Source organism: Paralichthys olivaceus, chromosome 24, assembly GCF_024713975.1.
Source record: "Paralichthys olivaceus isolate ysfri-2021 chromosome 24, ASM2471397v2, whole genome shotgun sequence".
Classification (NCBI taxonomy): Eukaryota; Metazoa; Chordata; class Actinopteri; order Pleuronectiformes; family Paralichthyidae; genus Paralichthys; species Paralichthys olivaceus.
In genome coordinates this window covers 6642038-6658173 of record NC_091116.1, presented here as the reverse complement: position 1 = coordinate 6658173, position 16136 = coordinate 6642038, and the positions used below count along the sequence as shown (strand labels likewise).

Below are 16136 nucleotides of genomic sequence, written 5' to 3'. Positions count from 1 at the left end.
TGATCAAATAAATTATCCATAAACATATAATAACATTTCAGCTTTAGACCATGATGAAAATTCCTATTGATAATAATTTGATTCATGCCAACATACAGTAAATAAGTGCCTCTCCATTAGATTGCTTTGATAATAATAATCAGATTTATGCATTTCATGTGGCCTATAAGAAGGCACACTTCCACCTCATCGATAAAAGAACCTTGTGTTTAGTAAAGTTGTCATGCAACTTACATTCAGGTGAGAAGCTTGATGATCACAGTGGGTAGCCGTCGATCCACAGCCGGGCCTCCAGAATTCTGTGGATGAAGGTATTTAAATTAATATTTTAAAACTCGGCCGTTTTACTCGTAAAAAGTGTTTTCTTAAACATCTTGGTGTCAAAAAGTCTGCTGCAGATCATTCTGAACAGAATTAAGTCTCCCAGGACATAGTACAATGGCTGACTGTCAAAATAAATTATGTGCTTCTGTTTTGTTTATAGTTCAGCATCGTATTACAGAATTCTTGCTGTTATAATCATCCATCTCTTTACATTTAATCCATATTTTTAGGGTTTGAAATTAGTTCCTTGTGGTATTTTTTTGCCCCATTGATTCATTTATTGTTTGTTTTCTTCAAAGCAGCTGTTTCTGCCCACTCACACTGACAGTTTTTAAAATGCATTAAAAAGAGAATCAAACATTCATCATTCAGGATGTTAGAAACTGCAGGAAAGGTAAGAAAAGCAAGGAAAAAAGAAAATCACGAGGAAGGATGAGGTCCACAAACGTGAGCAATTAAGTCTAAGCCTTTGACTGTTAACACTGATACCCTTACATTTTCAGTTTATCGCCCAGCTTCACACCCGAACCCCCCGTGCAGAGCAGTCCTGCAGGACAAGCTCTGATAGCAGAAGATGGAGAGGCCACTGTCAGTATCACAGCAAGGTGGTAATCAGCCAGGGGATCTGTGGTTCACTGAAGCGATCAATAGAAGGATTGCAGTGTGTTCACATCTTGCAACTGTGCAGGATTATCAAGTTCGAGCGATCCATCATGGCTTGATAGGTGGTCAGTGGCAGAGAAGCCGGAACTAAGTAAGTGGAAGAGGTGTAATGTAGCTTGTGACCGTCTGCTGCAGATCAGGCTACAGGAGAAATTAGTGAGTTTGTCTGAGACACAGGAAGGAAAAGAGACACTGGTGCATTACTTCAGATTTGGTTTCCTACTTGATGAGTTCATGAGGTGAAAATAAAAAAGGTTTAAGATCAAGTGTACAGGAATAGCCTCAATCAAATAAATCCAAATTGTTTAAAGATACAAAAACTCCATCAATTCAGGAATCATTGGAAAATGAGGGAATACCTGAGATGCTTGTTTTACATGCTCTCTAAAACATGTATCCTGCAGAAATGTAATAACTCTGATTTGTACATTCCACCAACGGTACCTTGACAACTTTGTCTGATCATCCAGATTATGAGGTGATATTTTTACCACACCACAGGGATGTGTGTTGCCTTTTGTTTCAAAGTTTCCTGGGCACTTATCACATTGAAAGTATTTCGTTTTTTTAAAGGTTCTTTCTGGACTTTGTAAAAAGCAGCAGCCTGACACTACAATGACAAATAATCTTTAATCCAGGTGAGGCAGCAGAGGCACCAGATACCTTGTCTAATAGTTTAGCTCTCGCCACGCTCATCCTGCGGATCCTCACGTGCAACGACTGGCACCGCTTCTGCAAAAGATTACAAGGAAAATGACAGAACCGGGGTTAGAAAATGAGATTCCAGTCACAAGTAAATCTCACATTAAGTCAGTTTTGCGACACCACACAGAACATTTACAGACTGTACGGAAGAGTAAGATCTTTGCTTTTTCTCCTCTCATCTTTATTTTCTCCCTCTTTCTGAATTCCTTGCTTTTTCCTGTTCTGGCCTTTTATATGTCTTTCCTTAATTTGTAATCTCCTTTTACATTTCATCCATCCTTGCTCTTTTCAAATCCTACTTCTCCCTTTAGTTAGCATTCTTCCTCCTTTACCTTTCCTCCCTCCCTCTCCTCCTCCCCTTCCCTCATTTTTTCCTCATCTTCTTTCTGCTTGACTGACCAGAGAGCTCCATCATCATCACAGGGCCCGGCCCAATTTTTGTTATAAAGGCAATAAATCATTCCAGCTTTCATCTATTGTTATTGATGAATGACCAATTATTTGTCATCTAATACGCAGAAAAACGATGACACGGGGAGACGGATCAATTTTTTTCCCTCCTCCGCTGGCTGATGTGACACAGGACAGCAGTGATTGATTGTATCCTTAAACTGTTATTACATGTATAATGTGGCGCTCAAATCCGACATCTCACTTAGTCTCGGCTCCGCCCCTGAAACAAAAAGATTTGTTTTGTGATCAAGAAATCCTATTACGTACTTTGAGCCAGTACTTATTCCTCCAAGGCAGGTTCCAGTTTGGATCCAAATCAGTAAAATACTCAGCTTTGATTAATTGTGGCCAAGGAATATGTCCTAAAATAGTTTTTGATATTCTGTATAGCAGCTGCGTGCAGGGCCATCTATGCATAGCACTATAGCAGTGTGTCATTCAGCTGAAACATAGCCTTTCAGACTTCTGTTCTGTCTGTATTTCTAGAGGCGAGTCTTTCTTGAGCAGATTCTTTCTCCTCCAGCTTGCTGCGATCCTTCCTGTCTGAAGTGGAATTTGAATTTATCTCTTGGAGCTCTAGACATTTTTCTTATTTGAGAACAAAATGCACGGCCAGCAGAACAACTTCAATTTTAGCTGGTAACAAGGCTGACTAATGTGAAAATGTCTGGTATAGCTGGTTTATGGTGGGAATTGGTTGGAACTGTTTCAAGTGTGGAAATACTTTGTTTTTGACATCACACAGCTGTATATATTTTATAAAGCGTAAGCAGCTCTGGAGTTAACCTGCACAGTCTTCCTCTGTGCAGTTAAAAATGAGTTTGTGCACTGGAGCGAGGCCGCAAACGCGCCGGAGCCTGTTTCCCCCGCACACACAACTGCGAAAAGAAAAAGACGGATAGAGAGATCATCTTCCATATGAGATGCTCGATCAATTTCCTGCGTGTCCCATCCATCACCGGCAGTTGTCACGGGGTTCACACCGAGATGTTTCAACTAAAGCCTTCAGTTACCGAGGAGCTCGTTTATACAACCACTGAAAAAGCTAATGTTGAGATAATAATAATAATTCACTCAAGTTACCTTGAGAAAGAGGCTCTCACAAGGTCGGGTCCTTGCTTCACCTCACAAGATGAACTGAGCACACGAATGGGACATTTTGACTTTTATCTGTGTGGTTACTATTTTAATGTTTGACGGCTTCCAACATGATTTTCATAAAGTGTTACCTAAACAGTGTATTCGTGTAGCTCTGTTAGAATAAAGTATGAATGTAGCTGTAATAATTATTAATTATAGTCGTGCATTCCTCCAGCACTGTCACTTTTTGATTAATTTGTCCTTAACTTCAATATTTCTATTTTTCTCTATTATTGTCATGTGAAAACTTGTGTGTTCAAACAAGCTACTTTGCAGGTTCAGATGTTACAACTAAAACAGGATGAGCTTAAGCTGCTTTTGTTTTTTTTCCACGTGCAACTTTATTGTGACATGATTGCACAATGAAATGCATTATATTCTTTCATATATTCATATACAGTATTTCTAGCTGTACCCCTGCTTGTGGGAACAAGGTCCTCTCTTGTGCACACAACATGAATAAGCACACACAGAGTTCATATCTGCGTAGTAAAGAAATGTCAACACTAAGTTGTGTTTTTAAGCTTTTTAGAGTTTTATAATTGGTCTTTTTGCTTCAGTATGCACGGCAGAGAAATGTATTTTGTTCCAAATGCATGAAAAGTTTGCTAAAGGCACCAGTTGCTACTAAAAGTTAGCACAACACATTTAGCAGGTGCAGTTCATGGGACTTGAATTATAAATATGGCGTAAGTCAATTATAGCAGCGTTTGATACAGAATTAAATGAGCTTACTTACAAGTGTCCAAAGGTCAGACTTCATGCAGGAACACAAAAGAGCAGGAAGCTAACAGGAAGCTAACTCACAGGTGCTAGGCACGTTAATTGGACGCAGGTGACAGCGATCCGTGTGGCGGGAGATCGGGACAGGAAGTGATCAGCAAAAGGCGCGGAAGCTCCGTATTTTCAAAGTCAAACCGGAAGCGATGAGCTCCACATTCTAAGAACTGAAACAATGAAACGCACGAGAGGAGCACAGGGGACATATCCTGACAAATAAAGGCTGAGTGAGTGAGCCAATCAATATTCTCAAATCATTGGACTTTTCCTGCTTATAATTGATTCATTCATTATGAATATATGCTAATTCAGTTTTTCATTTTATTCATCAATGCTGAGCTGCTGGTCATGTTGTAGCCCCTTTTGACCACCAGATGCCAGTATTTCATCGCACAGATTTCCCCCTTCATTTAGATTGTGGCATTTTATGGAAATACACAGTGTTATAATCTTTATAAGATAGGTGTCATCATTTATCAGTGTGGACGGTTCACTTCATCTCTCAGTCACAGCACAGGACACAGCGGAAGTGTGTAATTTAATTTAATTCAAGTTTAATTTGAACTTTAAACATGCGTGGTGTTTTTATGAGGTTGAATGATTCAGCCAGCAGATGGCAGTGTTAAACTAAATATCATGCCTGGAATGCAGTACTTTTAGAATTTATAGCAAATATTCTATTATAATTCATAACTAGGAATGCAGAATTAGATAACAATAAAAAAGAATCGTGTTTTTATAATGAAAAACTATGGGGGGGGTATCAAATTAAAATAGCCAATTTAACTCCATGTTCAGCCGTCAAACCTTATTTTTCTTAAACTAAAGAGCAGAAATGTTTCACTTTGGGAAAGAGACTGCTGGATGAAATGTAATCTGTGGACAAATGAAGGCAGTGGAGAGATGAAGAAAGTGATATGCATATTTTACCTTTTGAGGAAACAAAGTTAGAAAATCAGGATGAAATAGAATGAAATGCAGAATAACTAATCCTTTTTCTGATTGGAGAGGCATAAACATGATTTTAGATCCATAGATTCCTCCTTCTCTTCAAAACAGGTCTTCAAAAGAAGTAACAGGTACTTATATAATGTATATACGTGTATAAGTAAGCTTGTGGTTTTTGAATTATATTATTTTCTTGGTGATTACTGCTAATAATGCTAATAATAACAGATTTATTACTGCTGTGGCTTTGTATAGGAGCCTTAGTGAACACCCAGTACATAGATGAAATGCAGTCCAACAGATCACTGCTCTTATTCTCTGAAATGTCATGAAAAAAAGTGGCCAAGTCCCATTTAATTTGTCGAGGGGCTACTTAAGAATGAAAAATGCCCCCCCCCCTTGCCTTTTTTTTTTTTTTCTTCATCCCAAGGACGTATGAGCTCATGTTGCCTGGCCTGCTGCCTGGATGATGAGGGGGAGGAAGAGGAGGAGAAGGAGGAGGAGGAAGCGGATGCATTCATCAGGTAAATTACATCATCGGCAGCCAATCCCCTGCTGCCTGACACAAGCTTCTGGGAGCAGCGTCTGTGACACAGTTCGAAGCGTGGGAATTGGCTATGGCTGGATGTTACCTTGAGAGAGCAGGAGGGGGTGCAAGGTCAAGAGGTCAAGCAATGTTTGGTTGAAGAACCCGCCGCCTCCACGGTGATGCATGTTTTGGCCTTGGTGACTTAAAGAAGAAACAAACATCCATACTGAGGAATAAATGCAATTATATATGGCTTTTATTTCTACGCACAAAGACATGAAGAGGCTGAGAAGATGTTCAGAGTTTGATGCCAGTGGTGTAGCCTCAACATGCTCTAGAAGAGTTGTCGATTAACTCTGCAAAGAAAATCACTTGCATGTGTCCTGCACATTTTCCAAAGTCCTCAGGAAACAAGAAGCTACATAAAAATTAAAAGTAAACAATGCAAGCCTCCGATTCATGTTCATTTGTTGAGTCCAGTCTCTGATGGTTTTCCTCCGTTCAAGGTTTTTAATTTCAGAAATTTAATTTAGTTCTCCATTTGTGTGCAGTGCAGTGTCTTCCCAGGAAAATTGGTGTCACATACAAGTCTACAACATTTAACACCAAATCTTAATAATCTTGTTTAAACCTTCTTATCAACAAAGTACAAGATTTAAGTTATATTAGCTTCATTTCAAGATATAATATTTAACAATTCTTCATTAAAATAAAAAAATCGACCTGTGTTATATATTTTGTTGATGATTCCAACAAAGTTCGGAGTAATCCTCAATTTTATTCAAGGTACTTTACTTACTGTTTTGATTGAGGGACCCCCAGTGGCCAAAATATAATATTGCATAATTAATGGGAGAAAGTGGAGAGGCATCATGCATCTTTATTATTATTGTGGGGATGTTTCACTTTTCCCCAGTAACTGCAGGAAAAGTGATGAAAGAATTCAATTCACTGCAGTGATTTGTAATTTCCACCCCTGAGGGACGAGGGACAGTTGGAACCATCTGTCCTCCGACGAGATCTAAATTATTTATTGAAGTTTTTTTGTGCACACAAACGTAAAAATCTACAAAAGTACAATTATTCCAAACATTCTTTCCAAAAGCCCTTGAGCATCAGGTTTTAGTGTCGCACCGATCTGGCCAACAGTTGACAAGTTTCTGATGTTATTTTTTCTCTCCCTAAAGAACCAGGGGGGCTGATGGGAAATGTGGTTATGGACTATGATATCTAAAAATTAAACACGACTCTTAAGGCCAATGGTGCTTCAGGAGACTGTTTGTACACAAGAGAGGCTGTAAAGCTGTCAGCCTCAATCTGCTTCAACCTCTGTGTGTGTGTGTGTGTGTGTGTGTGTGTGTGTGTGTGTGTGTGTGTGTGTGTGTGTGTGTGTGTGTGTGTGTGTGTGTGTGTGTGTGTGTGTGTGTGTGTGTGTGTGTGTGTGTGGCCTTTTACCCAACATGAACCCACCAGTATTCGATGAAAAATGAACTGAATGATATAGATAGATAGATAGATGGATGGATGGATGGATGGATAGATAGGTAGGTGGATAGATAGATAGATAGATAGATAGATAGGTGGTGGGACAGAGGAATGGATGGACAGATGGACAAATGGGTGGGTGGGTTGGCAGACGGGCGGGCAGATAGATGGATAGATAGATAGATAGACAGATAGAGAGAGAGATGGATGGATGGATAGATAGAGAGATGGATAGAGACATATAGAGAGAGAGAGAGAGAGAGATAGCAGCCATGTTGTGTCCTTGTTTCAATAGATGAACTGCATCACCTTCTGCTAATCTGCTACAAACACACACACACACACACACACACACACACACACACTGATATGACTAGCATCACTCGCCCGTTAATAAAGAACATTGTGTTCACGAGAGAGAGTCAGAGCTGGAATTAGAGGCAACCAAATTACAGTCTGCTTGCGTGTTTGCACTTACACCCAACGTGCAGCTCGATATCAGCAGCATAACATCTGTAGCCACCATTCAGGAAGGTGCAAATATCGATGAGAGGAAACTTGACTGATGCCGGAGGAGGAGGGGGGCGTAGAACAGAATCTAAGGTTAGATGCAGATGGAGCTGATCAGACATCCTCATCCTCATCAACTTTGTTTTGGTTGTTGGTGAAAAACTTCTTAAGAGGAATTCAGACTTCATCATGACCATTAACTTCTCTCCAAATGTCGTTTGAGGCTCGATTGTTTACGGCTCGATTGTCTCACGCTTCTTTAATTAAACAGTATCAAGTATTAAAAGCAATTAAGATCTGATCGAATTTCGCTCCCAGGTTTTATTCCCAGTGTTCAAAGTGGAGCTCGTGTGAAAACGTCACAGACTATTAGCCGAAATAATACAAAATCAGTGCCGAGCCCTGTGGAGGGGCTGCGGGCCGGAATCAAAGAAGCATCTGTGACGGGTGGAGCCTAAATCAGATAACCCAATGACCCCCCCCCATTCCCTCCCTCTCTCTCTCTCGCCCCTGCCAGGTTCCTGCATAAGATGATCACTGAGGTTTAATAGCATGAAGCCATAGCTAGATCAGATACCGTGTTGGCAGCAGCTCCCTCTGTGTCTCTCTGGCGTTATCAAGGAGCGTGTTTGGAGCGGTGATGACAGCACTGGCACAAACAGGGAGTGCTGGAAGCTGGCCTCAGACCAGCGGTGTTGAGTGTGTGCATGTGTGTGTGTGTGTGTGTGTGTGTGTGTGTGTTGTCTGGCTGTGGTGGGCGGTGTGTGTGTGTGGCGCCTGTCTGGCTTTTGGCTGCAGCTCAAGGTTGAAGCCTGTTGGAATCAGGGAAATGTAAGTGCAAAATGTGGACATCTACGTCTCCATTTTTGGAGGAACGAAAATATGACTGCAATTTGCATCTTTTATGACATTAATGGAATGAATGATTCCACTGCTGTTTGCTTTTCGAGCCCAAATCCCATGTTTTATTATCTCAAATTTGGCTTTTCAGCCGTACTCTGGTGTTCTGGGGCGTTGCAGTTCCTTTAGGGTTTTGCCAACAACAAGGACCTGGAGGCAAATGAAGGACGGAGAAGCTGAATGTTGAGAAGAGTGTGGATCGACAATGTGGGATTAAATTTCCACACGGGTTAGGATAGATAACAGCTCTATATGACTGACGGTTGGAGAACTCCAGCCTTTTTACGCTGTGGAACTTATTTAGACTTACAGAAGCTTCAGTGTCATTTGCAGTTAAGGTCTGACTTTGGATTCAATTATTCTGAGAAAAGAATCTGACCTTTTACCCAGAAATATTTAGAGGTTTATATCCATGCAGTAAAACCAGCAGTGTTGTGTGTATTATCAGAAAGAAGAAAAAAAACAAATCAGCCCATTATTTTGGTGCATTTTAACAGTACCTCTTTGTCAACTGATTTTCCCATCAGCCTTTGCAAACAAGATCTCATTTATTTTGAGTTTCTCTTATCCAGGGTATCATACAGTTTGTTCTTGCCCAACACAAAAAATCAATGCAAACAAAAACTATTCCTGATTCTTATTCTCCTTCCTGTGACATTCCAAAAAAAACATCTTAAAGGATTTTGAATCTGCAATATCATACAAACATATATAGGAAAATACTTGTGAGGACCATCCAAATTAAAGAGAATGCATGAGCGCAAACACACACGCACACACACACACACACACACTATTAGAGAGAGACACCTTTCCCCCTGCTGAAGTGTTTTTGGTTTGGCCATGGGGAAGGAATCCCACAGCTATATTTGTGACCAACACACACACATGCAGAACAGCCTACAGAGTGTGTGTAAACAGACCTAGGTGTGTGTGTGTGTGTGTGTGTGTGTGTGTGTGTGTGTGTGTGTGTGTGTGTGTGTGTGTGTGTGTGTTCCACCATGAGGCTGTTTTCCTCTCACCTCATTTCAACCGTCACACCGTTTCCCCACATTGCTGAGTCGACCTGTGACCTTTCTGATGATTGTGTTCCGGACACTGTTCTGTAAACAGGAATTAAAACCACTGATAGTTAAATGCGAGAGGAAACGTCAGGTCTTTTCTAGCAAATCACCTCTGTGGGGTCATGAAACACCTCCGGGAGAAAAGATTATTAAAAATGAACCGTAAGATAAAAACATCTTTCCCCCTGGTGCAGACACGTGTTCAGTGTCTATCGGACCTCCTCTGGTATAAAACGTGTTGAGCGCTGAAGTGCAGCGATTATCTGCTGGTGCTGTTGTCTTGTGGTCTGCAGGGTGTAATCAGCCCAACCCACTGGCTCGCTGTGAATGCCCCACGCTTATCGCCATATTTTCCAGTGTATTAAGTCGACCACAGGCATTTTCACACTGCGGCTTGTGGAAATTGATTTTGAACACAAATAGGTAACATGTAGAAAATAGTTCTAGGTCTGGCCTTTTTTCTTAGGTTTGAAATCCTCATGTTTAACTTTATTTATGCAAACAATGTGCAGTCAACTTTCGCAATGTAGAAAGTGACATAACTTATGTAAATATTGCGTCATAAAGCAGGTTAAACTCTTAATTTTCACCATTTTGCTATTCAGAGACGTTTTAATACATAATTTTGGATCATGATACAACCTGAACATACTTTAAAAAAATTATAAAATACTATAGTTTATTAAGTGATTTTTGATTGAATGGTTTTTACATTTGTTTTGTCAAATACGAATAATGTTTCATTATGTACAGTATCTAAGGATCAAATTGTAAACCCGACACTACATCCCATTCAAACACTGTAATAGAACAAAACATTTCTCTATCTTTTGCAGTCATGTTAACGAAGTCATTAAATCTGAGACAACCTAAATTCAAGTCTCAAATTGCAGCATGAGAAGGAAATATTTAAACTTTTTGACAATGAGGTCAACTTCCTGTCACCTCAGATTGTCGTTGCTCACACAAAGTGCCTCAGGGTGACTCTGACGACGATGTCACAAAGAACTCTACAAAAATAAACTGCTTCCTCAAACAAATTAAACTCATCGCTGACTTCTTCTTCAGAAACACAACACAGTGTGAGTCATTATTGCCATTGTCTGACAGCAGCTGCTTTCTGTTGTGCTTTGAAGAATAACAATATTGGATCTTTGTGTTTAAATCTATTTTTTGCATTTTTCCAGATCTCCCTGCACCTTGACTGGAGTCCACCTGTGGCAGATTCAGGTGACGGGACATGATTTGAAAAAAGGCACACACCCGTCACTGTGGCGTCCCACAGCTGACAGAGCGTATTAGAGCAAAAACCAAGCCATGAGGTCGAGGGAGCTGCCTGCAGCGCTCGCAGTGTGTCGAGGCACAGATCTGTGGGAAGGCTACAAAAAAAATCTGCACTGACGGTTCCCAAGAGTCATGGTGGCCTCGAAAAAGTAAGAGAGTTGACGGGAAACCCAAAGGTCAATGTGGCTGAGCTCGAGAGATTGTGTGTGAAACTTCTACAAGGACAGAAACTCGTCCTGCAGCCTGATCTGGGTTTTATGATGCTGAAAGACACATGGAAGCACCTAAAGGACTCCTGGACTCTGAGGAACGAGATTCTCTGGTCTGATGGAACCTGGTGTAAGCATCATGGGCAGGGACAGGGAGACTGTAAACCTGGGACTGGGACGGAGGTTCCACTTCTAACAGGACAATGACACAAGACGATGCAGGAGTGGATCAGGGACAAATCTGTGAGGTGGTGTTTTTCAGTGGCAGGGACAGAGAGACTGGTTAATGTTGAGGGAAAAATGAAAACTTGGTCTGGAGCGCTGAGGACGTGAGACCGGGGCCAGATGTTCAACTTCTAATGGGACAATAAGCAAAAGCACAAAAATAAGACGATGAAACAGTGGCTCAGGGACAAGTTCCTGTTGAGTCCGTCTCTTGGACCCAATTGAACATCTGTGCAGAGACCAGGAATCACTTGTCTCCCGACACTGCACAAAATGCCCCATCATGTGAGTCATTTTCAATCTTGCAGGATCATTTTTAAACAAGAACCTGTGACCAGTTTGAGGCCTTTGGACATCACCATGGAGAGTTGGGGTTCTTGATAACAGATGTTTAGATGCCCCAAAATCTAAAATCAATCGGCCATAATCCTTGCCAAAAGTAAATTCAAGAACACAAAGGATTTCTGCTGCAACGGCTCTCAGTGTAAATGTAAGTTATTGTGTAAAAGAAGCAAATGCTTTGAAAGAGCACACATTGTTAAGGCAAGCCTCCCCGGAGAGATATCGTTTTTTCCTTTAAGTATTTAATATTCAAATCTATTTCTTCTTGAAGACAGATTGAGGCCAGCCTGGAGTCTCTGTCATCCTCCACTCCAAACAAATCATCATCGGGGGAATAACGATGAGCAGCGTTTCATCTTTGTTATTCCGTTGTCTCTTGCATAATTGACAGATATTAACTTCCCATCAAGCAAGTGTAATTATAATCAATCCTCCAATAAGGCTCACAATTAAGGGAGCAATTTGATTGGTTTGAGCGTAACCCCCGAGTCTAATGAAGACGCGCGTGCAAACAAATTTATCAAGTTGATAGCGTGTCAAAGTAAACATCTATAGAGGATTCAGTGCTCCAGGGTCATTGATGGAGCAACATGTTTGTTCATAAAGACCTTGAATGCACTCTATATATGTAAATTGATTTGATGCACTTAGCCGAAGTGACTTGTCATCTGCAGCGATGCATCATATGTATGCGGCAAACAGCATCTTCCTCTATTCTCTAATTTGTGCATAGATCAATTAGCCGTGGCTTTGAAAATGCTTTTCAGGATTGTTTTCAAATGGTCAACATTTATCCAGCTTTCTTTGACGGCTTTAAAACTTTTGTTTGCACAGCCTTCCAAACCAGGGACTGTGAATCAGGGTATCGAGTTGAGCTGATGTTAGGCCCTGCAGAAAGAGCACCAACTAGGGCTGTGTTGATTGGAGTGTAATTAAAAGCTATGGTCAATTCAATAAAGAGTGCGCTTTAGAGTCTAAGAGGTTGGGGTATGTAAGACAAAGTGGAAACTTTAAAACTCTGATATCAGAGTGGAGGGGGCTGTATTTAACTTTTCAAACCAATTCACCCTGGTGTGCAGAGGTGATGCAGGGATCTCTCTCAACCTGTTTTATTCCATTTTGACACAATCGCTGCCACTTTTTGTTCTTGCAGAAACAGGTACAACACCGACAGAGTCCAAAAGTGCGAATTATCATCACTCAAGTTATTATCATGTCTGTGCGATGGCAGATTTTCACCTGCGCTTCCTTCAAGTGCCGACATCAGACCAGACATGTGTTTCCAACCTTGTTCAAATTTAGCCTTCGCTTCCAAAGACAGACAGAAAAGCAGGGTATGGTCGGGTCAGATGTACTAGGCACCTTAAAACCCAAATAGGTTGAGTCATGGCAAAAGAAAAGAAACTGTGGACAGAAGATAAGATGTGAAATGTTAGAAAAACCTGTAGATAAAATAAAGTAAGATCAAATTAAAAATCAATCACTAAAAAAAGGCAATATTCAAAGTGCTTTTATGCATTTAAATAGGGCAGCAATTAAACAGTTAGAGAAGATATTATAAATTGACAAAAAAAAAGAATAGAATAAAGGTTCAAATTTTGTGCAGATGTACATTTACAGATATTCATATGTACATTTTATTTACATTTTAACAGGATCAATAGGGTAGGAATAACAAAGATAAATGAGATTAAAAAATAAGATAAATAAAATAAAGTTACTACATCAGACCCCAGTGAGATTCTCTGTGCAATCATAGCCTGATACTGAATAAATGCCTTGCTCAATTAGGAGGTTTCACTCCATGATATGATCGAAGATTTGAGCTGGCAACTTTTGTCCTACTCTGGCCTTCTGAATATTCACCCTTAAAAATTCCCCCACTGACATTTGCAGCCATAAATCACCCTCTCACATTCGCTGAGGGACATTTTCTCTCTGTCGCACGATACATGATGGATAATCCCGCCTTTTTGAACTAAATCCCGCATTGTAGCCTGGCAACCTGACGACTGGAGTGCCTGTAAATCCTCGCTCCAGTGCGACTGGAGGGGATAAAAGACAATGGCCAGGTTAGATGTCAGTGGTTCCCCGCTCTGCTCAGTCAATGTCCCCAGCCCAGATGACAGATGAAAGGCTGAGAGGCAGCGAGGAGCGTTTTTAGCCGACAAAAGGATCCCCGCGCTTTCAGACTCCAGCAAACATCGATCTGTACCACTGAGCTAAACCCCCTCACCTATCCCTCCCAGCCTCCACAAATGGATCTGATCGAACGCACGGACTCAGCTTCGAATCACATGCTTTATGCATGATTTCGTGCTTTTACTCCTGTTTGTCACCATTTTGGCTTGTGCTCTTTTTAAATGGAGCTATGTAGCATTTACGTTTATCCAGGAATGTTCCGTACTTTCTGTGTCGCATACTCACAAGTTATTTTCTGCATTCGTATATGACCCTGCACCCATCTTATATCTGCTGATGATGGTCTTCTGGTCGCTCTCTGACCCAGACTGCTTTTGAAGTACGGACCTCCGAAACTCCTTAACTCATCTATACCAGCTGAGAGAAGAAATGCAACATCAGTTACTGCGTTTAAACATTTTTAATAATCAATTTTATTTAATCCAAAGGAGCATTATTTTGATCCACACAGTTAAAGTGTGTCGCCACAAATTCACTTTTGACGAAGTTCAAGAGTTCAGCCATACTCTGGAAATCTAAATGCAAATGTGTCACCGGTCCTGAAAATTAATGGTTGGAATGGAAATCAAAAGGGAAACAGGGCTGTAATAAAAGCGGTGCGATACAGTGAAGTGAAGCAGCCTTGCGGCCCTCCTGTGTGCCCACCTTTAAGTACGCGGGTTTGTGTGTCATCCTTCACACTGGCTTCTCAGATAACAAGGTCCTTCCCAGAGGGCAGTGCGACGCGTGGAAATGGAAATGAAAAGGTCTGAGGCCGAGGGCTGCGAGGACACATGAGATATGTTTTTCAGCGATGCATAACATTGATGGCGGGGAGGATGAAGGGGGGGCTGCATATAACATAGGAGGGGTGCACAAAGAGGACCTGGTTCGTGGTCAGTGGGTTTCACATGCTGTGATTACAATGCTTTATGTAACTAGTGGATACAGACACACAGGCGTCATTCAAAGTTACACTGGTTATTTTTAAAGGAATAGTTCTAGTACAGTCCAGTGTATGAGATTTAGGTCCTAGTGATGTTTTGTGTGTGATCATCTGAATTGTTATCTTTTATATCTAAATACTTAATCTAGATTTCCAGGTTCCACATATTGTGTTTTTTAACAATTCGACAAAAAATGTTCCAGTGTGTGTGTGTGTGTGTGTGTAAAATCTGCATTAGAATGAACTGTTGTTGCAGCTTTGTGCTGCTGTCACTCTTTTCATGGCTCTTGTTGCTTTGCTTCCTTTACCAAAGTGCCCTGAAGCACGGCATCAGTGGAATCACAGCCTCAGGTATGGCTATGTAACTGCTGTGTCGGCATCGCATTCTTACACAGTCTTAAATGCCCTTAAAATCTCAACTACACATCAGTGACGGGGAAAAAAAGAAGAACGAGATGTCTTCTTTTCTTCATCCTGTGGAGAAAGAAAAAAAACATCTGCAGATGAGGTGTTATGGCCTCCACAATACCGCTCTGATGTGTTAATCCTATTCTCGGCAGCGCTCTCTCCACAGGCGGCTCTACATTTCCTCGATTAACACCTCCTTCCTATTTTTGGGAGCTCAGGGAGTCATTTGATGGTAACCACATTTGCTTAATTACATAAGAGAAACAAAAAGAAATACAGAGGGAGGGAGAGTCTGCGAGACAGACTGCTGCACTGCTCTTTAGGTCGGAGACGAGGCTCTGACTCCACTCCAGAACGCAATTAATGCTGGCCGAGCGCCACGGGCACTCCGGGCAGATGAGGACGATTGTTGTGGAGGCTGAAGCCGGTGGTGCCTAACGGTTCAACCTGCAGCCCTTCAATAACCAGAATTTAGCATGAAGAACACCTTGTGTCGCTGCAGGGGCTCATTATCTCCTCATCTGTGACTTATTTGGTAATTAAGTGATATAATTTGTCTGTCGGCCTCAGCCTCCCTCATCTACTTCGGTTTCAGTTGGTGATTTGCTCTATTTCCCAGGATGACCTTATCAACCTGACTCAAAAATGAAATCTGGAGTTCCAACCAAAAACTTTTCACAGCTCCCTATATAAGCATAGACTGTACTTAAAGATGGATGACACGTCTCCACCTACTCCTTTTTTAGTTTTTCGTGTCATTAGGCGGGGGAGTCAGCACAATAGAAATCAGAGGATGAAGCTGCAGTATCGAGGTCCTGCTGATACACACGCTCGACCAATCGTGAGTCAGTTTCTTACCAATCACTGAGAATGACAGAAACCTTCTTTAAATTTTAGTTTGGTCCATGCCCCATCTGCTAACATGGAGGAGGCTGGATTTATGACCTGTACTGCAGCTAGCCATCACAATGTCTGGACATAACCAACGACATGTGTCAGATCCTGATTTAGTTTAGCCTCGGTTAAAGTTTTTTGATGGA

At 41.2% G+C, this 16136-nt stretch overlaps 2 long non-coding RNA genes across 2 annotated transcripts in view; one reads left to right on the top strand and one right to left on the bottom strand.

The window, feature by feature from the left end:
• The window catches only part of LOC109639014 (uncharacterized), a 303271-nt gene extending 299122 nt beyond the window's left edge, over window positions 1-4149 (bottom strand). Inside the window, exons 1-3 of the long non-coding RNA XR_011240369.1 lie at window positions 4025-4149; window positions 1651-1719; window positions 235-299 (exon numbers count right to left, since the gene is read on the bottom strand). This is a non-coding gene — a long non-coding RNA (uncharacterized lncRNA). The remainder of the gene's footprint in view (window positions 1-234; window positions 300-1650; window positions 1720-4024) is intronic.
• Window positions 4150-4198: 49 nt separating this feature from the next.
• Window positions 4199-12590, top strand: LOC138407016 (uncharacterized). The gene is made up of 3 exons (XR_011240416.1): window positions 4199-4292; window positions 5444-5537; window positions 10689-12590. It is a non-coding gene; the product is annotated as an uncharacterized lncRNA (long non-coding RNA).
• The last annotated feature ends 3546 nt before the right edge of the window (window positions 12591-16136 follow it).